At 43.2% G+C, this 16,611-nt stretch overlaps 1 protein-coding gene across 8 annotated transcripts in view; it reads left to right on the plus strand.

The window, feature by feature from the left end:
- The window catches only part of ZHX3 (zinc fingers and homeoboxes 3), a 130,188-nt gene that overhangs the window by 83,048 nt on the left and 30,529 nt on the right, over positions 1-16,611 (plus strand). For 3 of the 8 annotated variants that reach the window (XM_034641306.1, XM_034641305.1, XM_034641307.1), the window contains exon 3: positions 902-1,024. The exons of the other annotated variants lie outside the window; for them this stretch is intronic. The gene's annotated coding sequence lies outside the window, so the exon portion shown is untranslated. The remainder of the gene's footprint in view (positions 1-901; positions 1,025-16,611) is intronic. 8 annotated transcript variants of the gene reach the window in all.

Consider the following 16,611-nt stretch of genomic DNA (forward strand, 5'->3'; position numbering starts at 1 on the left):
GTTCTTCCCTTCCTTCTCCTACCAATCTCCTTGCTATTCCTTATGTTCCACAAATGAGTGAAACCATATGATAATTGTCTTTCTCTGCTTGTCTTATTTCACTTAGCATAATCTCCTCCAGACCCGTCCATGTTGCTGCCAATGTTGGGTGATCGTTCTTTCTGATGGCTGAGTAATATTCCATTGTATATCTGCAGACCTTTTTGATTGTCACAGGGGCAGGTGGGAGGTGCCGTAGACTTTGCTAGATATCGTACAATACACAGGACAGCCCCCTAAAACAAAGAATTACCTGGTCTAAAATGTCAATACCAGGGTTGAGAAGACCTGATCTAAGGAATTTCCCACACGAGTTTCTTTTCTTTCTTTCTTTTTTTTTAGATTTATATATTTATTTGAGAGAGAGCAGGAGCATGAGCAGGGGGAGGGGAAGGAGCAGAGGGAGAGGGAGAAGCAAGCTCCCCGCTGAGCAGGGAGCCTGATGCGGGGCTCCATCCCAGGACCCTGGGATCATGACCTGAGCTGAAGGCAGATGTTTAACCGACCGAGCCACTCCGGCGTCCTACCACAGAGTTTCTCTGTGCTCATCTGCCTCTGTGTCTATGCTTGGGGTCTGTTGTTAACCTCAAGAGCTCCTCCTCCCTGGCAGGCAGCCTTACCCCTCCGAAGTTTTTCTCCATCCCGGCTCCAGTCAGAATTGGTCCTCACCTTCAGGTTTCCAGACTGCATAAGTATATTCATTACAACACCTAACCACCCTTTGCTTTTTGAAAGTCCTGTTCAGCATGGCTTATTCTTTCTCTTTTGAGGGCACAGTAAGAGCTTGGTCATAATGAGGATGACCATCCAAACTCCAGTTTATAGAATGATAATATCTCAAGGCCCAAATCTTTTGCCCTAGGAGAGTCTGTGGCACAACATGGACTGAACACCGGACTTGGCATTACAGATTCAGTCTGATACCTAACTATAACATTCCAGCTCTGTGACAATAGACATAACTTGAGCTTCAGCTTCCACACAGGTAAGATCAATATAGTGTCCATTTCCCAACTGTTTGAGGCCGTGAGGAGATGTTAGCACAGCCTGGTACACAGTAGTCAGTCAAATGTGGGTTGAAACTGAAGAATGAATCCAAGGTCTCTGATGTGACCCTGAAAACAGAATTGTTTCCCATTGCCTTGATAGCAGCAATCTTAATTCCAGGTAGCACCTCACCATTACGCCAATGAGGATGAGTAGAAGCCCTACTGGCACGGGGCTGGTAGCACAGCCTTTTCATTGTGGAAGTACCAGAGTGTTGAAATTTTCACCTATTTCCACTGCGTCACTAGCTTCTGACTCCCCACTGTTTGATAAGGAGCTATTTCTCTCTCTTGGAACACTGGGGTCCTAGAACCATACCCCGAAGGTAGGGAGGTCACCCTGACCTGAGTTAAGCAGGTCAGCTGCCTGTAAGGAGGCTGCTGAGGCATGAGAGGGACACCGCATCCATCCATTTACTCCATGACTTTCTGGTCCACGGAGACCAGTACAGAGGAGGTAGTAGTACATTTTGTTCAGACGTTAGATTACATTTACCTCTTTCCACAGTGCTAAGAGGTTAGGGACAGTTGATCCCATGTGCAAAGGCAATTTTCATATACTCCTTGGGCTAGGGTTATAAAAACCATCTAAATACCCAAACAGTGGAAATACTATCTAGTATTTGCCCAGAGAATTTCAAACTTACTTCTTCTATATATGGCCTTATCTCTAGAACAGAGAAAGAAGCCCGTGCATATCAAAGAAAGAACTGATTCCGTCCTCGGCAATAGCTATAAAATGTCCTAACGCCTGCAGAAATGCCATTGGCCATCCATTTTTATCAGTGGTTAAATAATCCAGAAATATTACATGAGTAGGTCACAAGTCAGAGTCCGGGGGGTAGATGATGTGTGATCAGCTGGACATCAGCAGGGCTTACACAACTAACAGCAGCTTATGGTGGCTCCCCCTCACACGATATGCCTTCTTTGGTTTCTTCCAAATCCTGGGTCACTTAACGCTGCAACCCAGGACTTAGCTCTTCACTTTAATATACTGTCTTGTACTGTTCACTCTTAAGGTTTGTTGGTAACTGTTTTCTTGCCAACCAGATGTGCCATAGGGTAAGAACATAGTTTTGGAATCAGGAAGACCTGGATTGGAATCCCAGCTGTTGCCTGTTGCTTGTGTGACCTGAGTGAAGTTCCTTAGCTATCTAACTTTGGTTTCTCAACTTGGTGAATTGATTGATGATACTTAGTTCATAGGGCTGTTGTGAGGATTAAATTAAATGAGGAAATAAATGTGAAGCAGTTGGCACAGTGCCTGACAGAGTAATTTTATTTGGTCGTCGTTGGTAATGGTGGTTCTCCCTGAGGGCAGAGACGTTGTGGATTTGAATTCTCCCATGTCTACCATATTTCTTAGCATGGAGCTGAGCATCTCATAGCACTCAAATATTTTTTATTTGAAAAGTGTGACAGGGACATGCATCTGTGTATAAACACACGCTCAAGGGGATAATCTGATAATGACAATAACTTTAAAACTCTAGCAGTCATGTTTTAAAATTGTTTTAGCTCATTTTTAAAAAATTGATATATGAGGAGGAGTCTAAGGTAAGTCAGTCCCTACTCTTTGCAGTCGGTTAGATCATTTGAATGGAAAGCGTCTAGACCATTTAATCTCTAACCTTTGCTTGGTTAGGATTTACTGGCATGTCCTCTGCCTTTTAGAGGATCGATGTAAAGAATGGCTGTCTGAGTGTGTTTTATGGTACCTTTCCAAATGCAGCCTGCTTCCTCACCATTACCCGTTTCCCCTTACAAAGAGTTCTGAAACATGTTTCTCCTTGAGTTTACCTCCAAGAGACTTTGTCTCCATGTGAGAGTGGATGTCCATCTTTGTTAAATAATAAAGTGTACTCAAAATGCATTTCCATGTTTGCCCCTGATGCTAGGATCTGCAGGTCAAATACAATGGCAGGTGAAAGGTGGAGAACATTGTAATTGTCCCCGTCCCCCCAGCACCTCTTCTACTACCCCACTCCCTTCCGTGGCAAAGAGACAATATTTGTTTTTGTCTTCCAGTAGAGGGGGATTAGTCCCACCCTTAGCTCCAGGGGTAGGTTTTGACTCTGTAAACCCAGTCAGGTAACTCCCCGCATGTTGCCACAGTGGCAGTCAGTGCCAGAGTTCAGTGCTGGGCATGTGACCCAGTTCAGGCCGTCAGAATGTTTGCTGAGGATTTGGTAAAAAGTCTCCTCAGTGTTTTGAGAGGCCTTGCCAAAGCCAGTCCTCTCTGTGTCCTTCTGGATGGTGTGGGGCATGAAGCCTGAGACTGCCACAGCCATCTTGCCTTCACTTAGGGAAGCTACTCCCAGGACGCAGCTAACAAAGTCGAGAGAAAGAAAGCAGGTCCTTGTTTTCATTGTAGAGCAATGGAACCAAACACAATCTCTGGACTTTCCAGTACACTTGCCATTAAAACCCTTTCATGATGTAAGCCGTTTAATTGTAATGAATTACTTAATCCAAATGGCACTTGGTAGATAAAATTCCTTTAATTTTGTATGTATTAGTGATTCTGATCTGTGGACCAAGACACTACCTTGGAGGAAGGGGTGCAGGTGTTAGAGTGCTCCATTTTGGGAAAGCGTGAATTGCTTATGTTTTCTGCAAATTAAGGAAATGTTTTGCCTATATATTAATATTTTTCAAATTTACCTGAAGATTTCGAATAATGAGATGCAAAGTTAGGAAAATGGATAATATAAGTTTCTATTGTGTTTTCACACTGAACAGAGTCTAAAAGCATCATGTAAATTTCTGCAAAAATGTTCATTGGTAGAGAAGGCGTTGTTTGGGTGTTTCCTTCTTCCTCCCTCCCTCCCTTTCTTTCTCTAGTTCCTTCTCTGAATCCTTTATCACCCTTTATCTCCTTCTATTTAGTCTTATTATCTCAACCTTTGTTAGAAATAGTTGAGATATAAATTCTTATTAATCTAATTTAGATGTCTACATTAAGATTCAGCTCAGCTTTTCAGGCCCTGCACCCGTCAGCTCTACACACAGACAAATACTGGGTATTGAGGCTTTAGTATCAAGGAAACTGAACTGAAGTTCAATCCCATGCAACAAATTGGGTCTTGGATGGGAATGCTTATAATTATAGCCCCCCCTTTTTTTGCTAGTAAAGCAGGACACTGCAGATGAAGTCCTGTAACCAGTGTGTTTAATAGATGCCCACTGTGTACATATCATCATTGCTGAGGCCGGTGGTCCCGTGCAAAGCCCTTACCTCAGATCTTGAAGTTCTTTGAAAAGACATGTACACCAGATACTATATGAGCCAGGACTATTTTTATGGAAGAATGTATCAGTGGATTATTCTGGAAACTCTTAGAATTACCCTACCAGAAGAGCACTCTGAACCTTGCATTTGATAGATGTCAATCACTGCTGTTATGAAATATGCTCTTTGCTATTCCTCAGATGCTCTTTTCTTTACCTTCTTTATTTTGCCACAGATTCTTGACCAGTAATTCTTAGCTTTTTTTTTTTTTTAGCAATATACACTGGTTTTTTTGACATAGAACCGAAATTTTGACACTGCTCCCAGCCATGCACACACAGGTACACACTCAGAATTTGTTGCAAGTAGAACATTGTGATAACTCATAACTATAAATCTCTCATGGAAGAGGCTGCTGTTGGCCCAGCAAAGGTGTAAGTGAGCTAGCTGAACCCTATTCATTTCTTCCCTATTAAGTAAAGTATAGCTGAATGCAAGGAGGAGAGACTTAACATAAGGACAACCTTGAATTGTCTCCTAATTTGTTCAAAACAAAACAAAACTTACCAACTCTGGTATTTCATGTCAGCAGTGACGTAGGCTTGCTGAGCTTCCCAGTATTGGCCTGGCCCGGTGTGCTGCTTCTAGAAGGCCAGGTTGAGACCGCCAGCTGGCTGTGGAGCCATTATTCTAAGACTGTGAAGCCACTTTCTTGTGACACTGCAGTCAGAAGCAAAAGAGGCTTGCTGCCAGTAACCCGAAGGGCTGTATTCAAGCGCTGACCTATTTTTACACTGTAATCGGGTTGGGTTTCTCTTTTCCCTCGCGATGCAGTACTCGCTCGTTCTTTGGAGAGCTCGAGAAGCCAGTTTTCTGGTACTACTTTGGCTTGGTTGTTTTTCAGTTTGACATAGGTCACTCTTACCTGGGGACAAGAATATCTACCCCTTTTTCCAGTGTGAGGATAGGGGTTGCTTTAGGAGGGTAAAATGAAAGGATAGGAAGACACAAACCAGGTGAGGATGAGTGGCTTATGAGGAAGAACAGAACAAGGTGAACTAGACAGCGGAGGGTGTTTGGGATTATAGGTCCAGGGCTCTGCTGGTTACATCCTAATCATGCATATGGACGAATTAGTTTACTTATCAGATTTGGCTTCAGCTCGGTCTGTGCTGAGTGATAGAGGCAAATTGATAAGATACAGCCCTTGCTTCAGCTCACAGTCTCGTGGGGGAGGGAGCTGGTTCCACAGTTACAACACATCGTTGCCAGTGCTGCAAGGGAAATGGGCACGAGCAAGGCTGCTGGCTTGTTGAACAGGAGCTTCCCAGCCAGGCGGGCCCCTTGCCTCCCAGTGCTCCATTCTGGCCTGCTCACACCTCCATCAGGCCAGTGCCCAGTCTGTATCGTTTTTGTTTGTTTGTTGCTGCTTAGGTATGTGTTTCGTGTGATGTGTAGAGGTCAGCTTGTTCAGGTCCATTTCTCATGTCCTCAAGGAGACCTTTGAGATAAAATGGAAAGCGTGTTACGTGGCCCTATTCTCCCAGTGGGGACATGACTGGGGTATGTCTTCTCACCCTTTAAGCCCTGCTCCCACAGGATGTAGGTTCTAATTCGATGTTGTGAGGAACATTCAGATAGTTCTCTGGTGTTTCCACTGCCTTTCTCCTGACCTCTGTTAGCACTTACAGCTTTCAGCTTCAACTTTACACCTGTATCTCTCTGTCTCCCCCACTGGGCTGTGAATCTTGGACTGTGTTTTCTTCATCTAGAATATACCAGCTGCTTTGTAGAAATGAGTCACATGAATGAAGTATGTGTGTCATGTAAACGAAGTTCCTGCCCAGCACCAAGAGGACTGAAGCTATGGTAGAATATCTTTTGGACTTGCAAATAAAGGAAGGGATATGCAGAAAGTTGGGAAGCATATAGCCTAGGAGGATGTAAAAAGTGGCCTGTTGGCATTCATGAGACAGAGATTGTCAATGAAGGGCCGTGTACACCGTGACAGCTCAGGGGCACATGTTGGAAGAGCGTTCCCTGACTTCTTTATGTAATGCCCTCTTGAGTGCAGGGCAAGATTCACATGCTCTGGTAGAAAGCATTGCTGTGCCTTATAATGAAATGTTTGTGTGCCAGCTGATATATCAAAGTCTGAGTTCGTTCAAAAGTTGATGAGGAGATAGCCATGATTAATGTTCAGAGAAGCTGAGGCTGCCTGTGTCCAAGTCTTCTTGGTTCCCGAAGGGGAAGTGCCACAGTAGGTGCTGGAGAAGATGGAAGTAGAGATTAAATGAACAGGAGGACTAGCCTGGTGTAAATTTCTCTTGGCTCTTTCCTGGTTTGGACCTTGTATTTTGAGAAATACTGTTACATGTCAAGAAGCCTCCTTGACTGAGAGATAGTTATGTACACCAGAGGGTGCTGTGTTTCAATTTCATGTCTTTCTTTTTCCTTTCTAAGGTTGTATGTTTGAAGATTAACCCGCTGAGGATTTGCCCTCAACAAAAGATTATTGAAGGCCTAAACATACCCCACTCATTTGCTGCTCTCTTAGCATAATTAAAGGCATTTGGAAGTAGCCACACCGCAGACATTCTGGGTCAGCTTTGCTATCTACTGCTATTTTGTAGCTGTTCTTTCTTTAAACCTAGACAGCTTTTCTTACGCTGCAGCTTAAGTCCATTTTCAGTGTTTTTTTGTTTTGTTTTGTTTTGTTTTGTTTTTTTGGTGGAAATGGAGACCATCTGGTCACCATCATCTGTGTAATAACAATGATTGAAGATGGCTATTAAGTCACCCTTCGGCCTTTTCTCTTGTCTAGGCAGCATTGTCTCTGTTCCTGTGGCCATTCCCTATAAATCTCATTTTCCAACCCTTTAATCATTTTGGTGGCTTTCTGTGGAAACGACATCAAAGGCTCAGTTCCAGTGTCTCTGTTCTGGTGGGATCTGGGCTGTCAGCTAATGGATACAGAATGTGGTGGTTTTAACCATCCAGTTTCTGTAGCTAGTCTCCACATTTCCAAGCCATTCAGGATCTGCTAACCATTAGGGGGCTGGTTTACTACCTCTTAATTGTGACACACTTTATAAATATTATTAAGGTGCTGATTTAACTTAGAACACAAATTTTAGCTTGTGAATAAATCTATCTTTCCCCCCCTAGCCTAGTTTATTGCATTTAAGATAATTTTTGAGCTGTCTGTAATGATAAACACAAAAGGAAGGAAGCTTGCAGACTATCATTTAATCCCATGGTGTCACCTGTTGCCCTCCACATGGCCTGGTGGCCCAAGTTCAGAGCACTGAGAACAGCAGTGCCCAATGGAAATATAATGCAAGCCACGTGTGTGATTTAAAATGTTTTAAGAACCACATTGGAGAAATAAAAAGAGATGAAATTAATTTTAAGAATGTATTGAACCCAATATATCCAAAATATTGTTTCAACATTCAGGATCTGCTAACCATTAGGGGGCTGGTTTACAACCTCTTAATTGTGGCACACTTTATAAATATTAAGGTGCTGATTTAACTTAGAACACAAATTTTAGCTTGTGAATAAGTCTGTCTTTTCCCCCCTAGCCTAGTTTATTGCATTTAAGATAATTTTTGAGCTGTCTGTAATGATAAACACAAAAGGAAGGGAGCTTGCAGTCTATCATTTAATCCCATGGTGTCACCTGTTGCCCTCCACATTGCCTGGTGGCCCAAGTTCAGAGCACTGAGAACAGCACTGCCCAATGGAAATATAATACAAGCCACGTGTGTGATTTAAAATGTTTTAGGAACCACATTGGAGAAATAAAAAGAGACGAAATTAATTTTAAGAATGTATTGAACCCAATATATCCAAAATATTGTTTCAACATGTACTTAATATTAAAAATTATTGATGATGACATATAGACCAATGGAACAGAATAGAAAGTCCAGAAATAAACCCTCACACATACAGTCAAGTGATTTTTGACAAGAATGCCAAGACCATTTAATAGGAAAAGGTGCTGGGAAGATTGAATATCCACATAAGAATGATGGTGGACCCTTACCTTACGCCATATACAAAAATTAACTTAAAATGGATCAGAGGCCTAAATGTAAGAGCTGAAACTATAAAAGTCTTAGAAGAAAACATAGAGGGGTGCCTGGGTGGCACAGCGGTTAAGCTTCTGCCTTCGGCTCAGGACGTGATCCCGGCGTTACGGGATCGAGCCCCACATCAGGCTCCTCCGCTATGAGCCTGCTTCTTCCTCTCCCACTCCCCCTGCTTGCTGTCTCTGTCGAATAAATAAATAAAAAATCTTAAAAAAAAAAAAAAAGAAAAAGCATAGAGGAAAAGCTTATGGCATGGATTTGGCAGCGATTTCTTGGATATATTACCCAAAGCACAGGCAATAAAAGAAAAAATAGGTAAGCTGTGCTACATCAAAATGAAAAACTTCTCTGCTTCAAAGGACATATTCAACAGAGTGGAAGTCAACCCATGGAATGGAAGAAAATATTTGTGAATTATGTATCTGATAAGGGGTCAATATCTAGAATATAGAAAGAACTCCTACAACTCAACAACAACAAAAACAAAACCTGTTTTAAAATGAGCAAAGTACTTGAGTAGACATTTCTCCAAAGAAGTTATGTACATGGCCAAAAAGCACATGAAAAGATGCCCAACATCACTAGTCATTGGAGAAACGCAAATCAAAAACACAAGATGCTACTTTATACCCATTAGGATGGCTACTATGAGAAAAAAAAAGCAGCTGCTGTGGAAAACAATATGGTAGTTACTCAAAAAGTTGAACGTTGAATTACTATATGACACAGCAATTCCACTTCTATGTATATGCCCAAAAGAATTGAGCAAGGACTCAAAGAGCTATACCCATGTTCACAGCAGCATTAGTCACAATAGTCAGAAGATGGAAGCAACTCAAATGTCCATGGGTGGATGAATGGGTAAATAAAATGGATAAATATATATACAAGGGAATATTATTCAGCCTTACAAAGGAATTCTGACAGATGGATGAACCTCGAAGACATTATGCTAAGTAGAATAAGCCAGGAACAAAAGGACAAATACTGTGTGATTCCACTTATATGAGGTGCCTACAGTAGTCAGATTCATAGAGACAGAAGAATGGTGGCGTCCAGGGGCGAGGGGGAGGGGAACGAGGAGTTAGTTTTTAATGGAAACAGTTTCTGTTTTGCAAGATGAAAAGAGTTCTGGAGGTGGATGGTGGTGATGATTACATCATGACGGGAATGTACTTAATGCCACTGTACACTGAAAAATCATTAAGATGGTATATTTCACGTTATGTGTATTTTACCACGATATATTTTTTTAAATCCCCCTCCTTCCAAAAAGGGATGTAATTCTGAGACTGTCCATGAACATTTCAAATGGGAAAAGAGAAGAAAATAGCCATGAATAAAGGGACTAAGAAAAATAAGAAGCTACCAAAAACTATATTGATTCAAAAAGGTAGTTTGTTTGTTTGTTTAAGATTTTATTTATTTATTTGAGAGAGAGAGAGCACAAGTAGGGGGAGCAGTAGGCAGCATTAGGAGAAGCAGGCCCCTCACTGAGCGGGGGAGGGGGGTGGGACTTGATCCCAGGACTCTGGGATCCTGACCTGAGCCGAAGGCAGACGCTTAAGGACTGAACCACCCAGGCGCCCCTCAAAAAGGTAGCTTAAAGGCGATTTAAAAGATACTAGATCAGCATTTGTTCTGTCACTGCTTTAAATAAAGAACTTTGTTGTACTTAAAAATCTATTAATGAGATATTTTACATTCCTTTTCTTCCTATGTCTTAAAATCCAATGTGTATTACCCTTATAATACATCTCAGTTTGGACCAGCCACAGCTGATGTGCTGAATAGCCACATGTACTAGTGGCTATGGTATCAAGCAGCGTATGTGCAGAATCTCCTGACTGGACGCAGGAAGCCGGCAGACATTCTTTAAACCAAGGTGACATGAACAGACTTGTTTTTAAGGATGTTAGACAGAAGGGGAGAGACAACTAAGGGCTGGAAGCTTGAAGGGTTGTTTTGAACTCCCAGCCAGCGCAGACGGGGGACTGAATGACAGTAAAAGACACAAAGATGAAGGGGCGCCTGGGTGGCACAGCGGTTAAGCGTCTGCCTTCGGCTCAGGGCATGATCCCGGCGTTATGGGATCGAGCCCCCACATCAGGCTCTTCTGCTATGAGCCTGCTTCTTCCTCTCCCACTCCCCCTGCTTGTGTTCCCTCTCTCATTGGCTGTCTGTATCTCTGTCGAATAAATAAATAAAATCTTAAAAAAAAAAAAAAAGACACAAAGATGATGCCAGTAGCCACTGTTTATGGTGCTCTCGCTGGGTGACAGGCATAATATGGGTACCCCTTACACCTCTGTCTTTATTCTTGCAGCAACTCTGAGAGATTGAGGCTATCACTTCCACTAACAGAGAAGGAAATGGAAACACAGAAGACACAAACACCTTGCTTAGGTTACCAGAATTCATGGGTAGCAGAATCAGGACGTAAACCAGGCCCGTCTGGCTCAAGAGCTTAAGCCCTTGGGGCGCCTGGGTGGCGCAGTCGTTAAGCGTCTGCCTTTGGCTCAGGGCGTGATCCCAGTGTTCTGGGATCGAGCCCCACATCAGGCTCCTCCATTAGGAGCCTGCCTTCCTCTCCCACTCCCCCTGCTGTGTTCCCTCTCTCGCTGGCTGTCTCTGTCAAATAAATAAATAAAAAATCTTTAAAAAAAAAAAAAAAAGAGCTTAAGCCTGTAAGTATTGGACTGTGTTTCACAAAGATGTAGACAAGAGGTCCGATTTGAAACATTCCGAGATTTACAGGATTTGACAGGGGAAGATGGGAGAGGGCTGCATAAAGGATGCAGGAGTGATTTGGAGATCAGATCTCTTGCCTGGAAATCTGGACGGATGGTGAGAAGGTGAAGATCTAGACAGTAAAACATGATGGCTGAGTTTTTTGCTTATTTTGTTTTGTTTCTTTTGAAGGGTGAATGCCAAGGTAAGGGGAGGCAGAAACTAAGTGTATAGTTTTTAAATATCTACAGGGATTGGGGCTCCTGGGTGGCTCAGTCGGTTGAGCCTTCTGACTCTTGATTTCAGCTCAGGTCTTGATCTCAGGATTGTGAGTATTGGGCTCCATGCTGGGAGTGGAGCCTACTTAAAAAAAATAAATGAAATGAAAAAATAAAGACCTATAGGGACCAATGGCAGTTGGAAGTGATGGATTTGGAGCTTGGCAGATAGTTTAGAGATGGCAAGGGTGATTTGGATGTCACTTGGTTATAGGAGATTGCAAAGTCCTGGGCAGGGGGTTTGTTGCCTTTTGAAGGGCTTGTAGAGGTGTGGGTCTTAACCTCCTATGGGTCCTGAATGACTTTGAGACTGGCTGAGGAGTCAGGAAGAGCCACTTGACCGATGACCTTGGTGCAAGTAGTTTGGGCAGAATGGGAGGAGGGAATGGAGCCTGCAGCGTGCCAAAGACTGACTGAGCAAGGAAGTTGAATAAGCGGGATGGTGGAGGCTGGCTCTGCGGGGGAGGAGAGAGGATGGGAGAGGGCCAATTAAAGGGATAATTTCTATTCTTCCGAGAGTTAAGTGGTATTTTAAATAAAGTCAGATGAAATTTTATTGTCCAAGATTGTCATAGCAACACCACCACCAATCCAACATGTAGTATTAAAGTAGCCCTTAAAAAATGGGTAAACAAATATAGCTTTTACCAAATTTATGATAGTAGGCACATCACATCAGTTCTCATCTATGCCACCAAGAGAAGTTCTTAGAAACTTTTGATTTAGGCTCTGGAAATCTCATGGAATGAACATAAATATGCTCACTAGTTTGTATCAGAAGTTAAATGTCCCCAAACACTCTCCTGAGTGTGTCAGTGGTGAGTGTGCCTGTGTGCGCTCATGTACCGTAGGAAGAGGGTTGAGATGGGAATAGGGAAATGTGTGTACATTATTCCTGGATTGACAATAGTTGTGAATAAGTAATTGTTGGAGTTTTATATCTGCACAGTCACGGCTGCTCTTATTTTCATGATTTGTCATTGACTTTACTAGAGAAGGCTCAGATGCTGAGACCTCTCTCTCCTCCTTACCCCTGTGTGACCTCAGCACCCAAAGATTCCTCAAGACAGCTCCAAGAGCCTGCAGAAGGCCCCGAATGCGTCTTCTCTCTGGCTCTCAACACCTGTGTTCTGCTGCCCATCAGGACAATAACTTGAAAGTGACTGTGACCCTGAGGAGTTCTAGGAAAATGTGGAACTTGTCGATCAAATCCAGTTGGTTCTTCTGATTGGGCATTGTAAGATCGGAGGTGGATTTCTGTGAAACTACCATGGTCTAGGTCACAAGACTGATAAACCTGGTGAATGTTATTTAATCTTATGTGTCAACAAGGGAAACTGATAACTTCCTGATGAGATACTACATCCAAAACATTACTCATGAAGTGAACGTATTAAAACTGTCCTGGGCCAACTGAGGCAGCACCACAGTCCCATCCCATTCCAGGGGCTGGGCCCCAGGCTCCTATGGCTCTGCTCTGCTAGGCCTTGGGGGACTGCCCTACTCTGGACGAGGGCCCTGGAGATTTTCCAACAGAGAGGGTGAAGGAAAAGTTGACTTAGCTTCCCTCCCTTTTTGACAAGAAAGTAGATTTGAAGTTTGACCTGTCAAATTCACTTAAAAATAGGGGCATCTGGAGGACATCAGAAAGGACCGGGGAGCGAGCTTAGGCAGAAGGGCATGTGGTGAACAAAAGCTGCCGGTGAAGGCCGATGTGGCAGCGGTGACTGCTGCTGTGGTGCCGGCATCACTGGACTGTGAAGAGCTTTTAAAAAAGTGATCTCTGTATCCAAGAGAATTGCAAGCAGGGTCTCAGAGCTATTTGCACACCCATGTTCGCAGTGGCATTATTCACAGTAGCCAGAAGGTAGAAGCCTCCTGAATAGCCATCGACAGATGAATGGATACAGAAAATGTGGGCTCTACATACGATGGAATATTATTCAGCCTTAAAAAGGAAAGGGATCCCCCTCTCTCAGATAAATAAAAAAAAATCTAAAAAACAAAACAAAACACCAAAAACAACAGAAAAAAAACAAGATCCTGTTACATGGTACAACATAGGTGATAAACCTTGAGGACATTATTATGAGTAAAAAAAGCCAATCCCAGAAACACAAATACTGCATAGTTCCACTTACATGAGAATTAAAGTAGTCAGACTCTTGGAAACAGAAAGTAGAATGATGGTTGCCAGGGGCTGGGGGTGGGGGGAAAAGGAAGTTGTTCAGTGGATATAGAGTTTCAATTTTGCAAGATGAATAGAATTCTGGAGATCTGTTGCACAGCATTGTCCATATAGTTGACACTACTGTACAGTACGCTTAAAAATGGTTAAGATGGGGCGCCTAGGCGCAGTCGTTAAGCATCTGCCTTCGGCTCAGGGAGTGATCCCAGCGTTCTGGGATCGAGCCCCACATCAGGCTTCTCCGCTGGGAGCCTGCTTCTTCCTCTCCCACTCCCCCCTGCTTGTGTTCCTTCTCTCGCTGGCTGTCTCTCTCTGTCAAATAAATAAATAAAATCTTTAAAAAAAATGGTAAAGATGGTAAATTTTATGCTATGTTTTTTATCATAATGAAAAAAACCAAGCCAGATAAAACAACTGATATACCTATTGCCATCACACTTAACTGTCACCCTCCTGCGGCCGGCTCCTGTGGGAGGTGGGAGGGTCAGAGCAGCAGCAGCCGCTGCAGTCACTGTGACGTGCCGAATGTTCGCTGCGTGCCCGGAGGCACACTATAGCCTTTCATACCCTCCGAATCCATTCACTGAGCAGCGCGTCAGCCCTGTGAGGTAGGCATCACTGTCTCCATTTACCAGCGAGGAGTCAGATGATGAGGAATGAAATCATTTGCCCAGGAATACACAGGTCATGCTGGCAGGGCTTTGGGACAAGCTCAGTTCTGTCCGATATTAGATTCTTTTTTTTTTTTTTTAAAGTTTTTATTTATTTATTTGACAGAGAGAGACAGCCAGCGAGAGAGGGAACACAAGCAGGGGGAGTGGGAGAGGAAGAAGCAGGCTCATAGTGGAGGAGCCTGATGTGGGTCGATCCCATAACGCCAGGATCACGCCCTGAGCCAAAGGCAGACGCTTAACCGCTGTGCCACCCAGGCGCCCCCGATATTAGATTCTTAACTGCATTCTCAGCTCCCATTTATTCAGCCAATTTGTTCACTGAAAAATCATTCCTGTGTGCCAGGTCCTATGCTGGATGCTAAGGATACTGTGGAGATAGGCCCTGACCTCACAGAACTTAGAGCCTAGCTGGGGTGAGAGACAGAAAAGCAGGAAACGATGGAAACAGATGCAGATGCAGTGCAAATTCTGATGAACGTTACAAAGGAAATAGGGTGCTGTAATGGAGAACTCTTCAGCAGGGAGATTGGGGACTGACTTAGACACTTACAAGGGTGTTCAGAGATGATCTTACAAGGGCTGTGATTCTCAGAGAAGGGAGAGAGGCATGCCACCACCACCAAGGCCCTCTCGAATCTGCAAGAGCCGCAAAGCTATGATCCCAGATAACATGGCTACAATAAAGGACAGAAAATAGAATTGAAAGAGGCAAAGGGGAAGAAAGCCCAGAACTCCTTCCTCAGGATTGTAGAATGGCCTATGATGAAAGGATCCCAGTCGTGATAAATTCCAGCAGTGTTCCTTTGTCCCACTGGCCCACTTCACCTCTCAGGGCCTCAAATTCCTCATCTGTACGGGGGAGAAAAAGCAGGAGAACATCTCCTAGATAGATTTCTGGTGGTTCTAGTTGGTAGTGGTGGTAGAATAATTACAAAACTGCTTCTGTTTATTTCTCTTCTGATTGGGCTACATCTTGAATGCTTGTTCAGCTCTAACTGCCACATTTTGAGAGCGCCATGGACGAATTAGAATGTATCCAATGAGCAGGTGACTAGAAAAAGTGTGGAATGAGTTTGGGATGCTTACACTGCAGAGGCGAGGGCCAAAGCGGGGATTGATCATCTCCAGTGTGTGAAGGCTGTTAGGTGGACCAAGAGGTTGGTCACAAAGTGGAGAGTGTTCACTTGTTCTGTGTCCATTCAAAAGGCAGATCTAAAACCTGGTAATCAGGCCTAAGAAATGAGAGCTTTGCAATGAATGGTTATCAGTGGGCATGGAGTCCCGGACCACAGACTTACTCAAATGGAGACTGGGTAACAGGTTGCTGTAGGAGTTTTTAATTGGGGAAGAGATTGCTCTGCATATATTGTCCATATATATTGTTCCATTCCTTTGTCTTGGATGTTTCTAAGTTACTTGAGAACTATGGCTTTAAGCTGGAGGCAATGGAATATATTTAAATGTAATTATTATATTTAGCTGTAGATGAGGTGGCCATGTACGCCGCTGCAGAAGTTCAAACAAAAGCCCGTCTGTGTTCTTGTCCTCTGCCCCAACCCCATTAGCCACTCATTTTTTCACTCGTTTCTATTTGTAACAACCCACACACTTTGGGAAATGTGCTTTTTTCCATTTATATATTAATTCAGATTTTAATTTTTTGTTTTGAACACATAGCACATTCACATTGTTGAGCATTTTTAAAAGGTTTTATTTGAGAGAGAGTGGGGGGGTGAGAAGCAGACCCACCCCCCACCCACTGAGCAGGGAGCCTGACATGGTGGTCCATCCCAGAACCTCAGGATTATGACCTGAGCTGGAGGCAGACGCTTAACTGACCTAGCCTCCCAGGCACCCCGCACATTGTTGAACGTTTAAAAGGGCTTACAGGGAGGAGCTTCCCTGACTCCTTGTTCCCCTTTCCAGAGGCAGCCAGGGTTACTAGTTTCTCATGTATTGTCTAGAGATATTTTAAGTGTGTGTGTATATGTGTATGTATGTGTTTGTGTGTGTGTAGTGTGTATATGTACATACAGGTCTGTGTATATATATGTATACATTATGTACATATATACACATGCACATATACATATACACTATTGTACATATATACACACACTGTACATACATATACACATATACATATACACACACATAAGCACATGTCTATTTTTTTTCTTTCTCACTTTGCTTTTTAAAAAATAACATGATCAAGATATCTAGAAGAGTAAATCATAGTAGTATGAAAAGTGCTCCCTTGTTCTTTTTCACAGGTGCGTATTATTCTGTTCCCCTTTTTGTGGACAGTGAGGTTATTTCCA

The sequence above is a fragment of the Ailuropoda melanoleuca genome, chromosome 13, assembly GCF_002007445.2.
Source record: "Ailuropoda melanoleuca isolate Jingjing chromosome 13, ASM200744v2, whole genome shotgun sequence".
In the NCBI taxonomy this organism is placed as follows: Eukaryota; Metazoa; Chordata; class Mammalia; order Carnivora; family Ursidae; genus Ailuropoda; species Ailuropoda melanoleuca.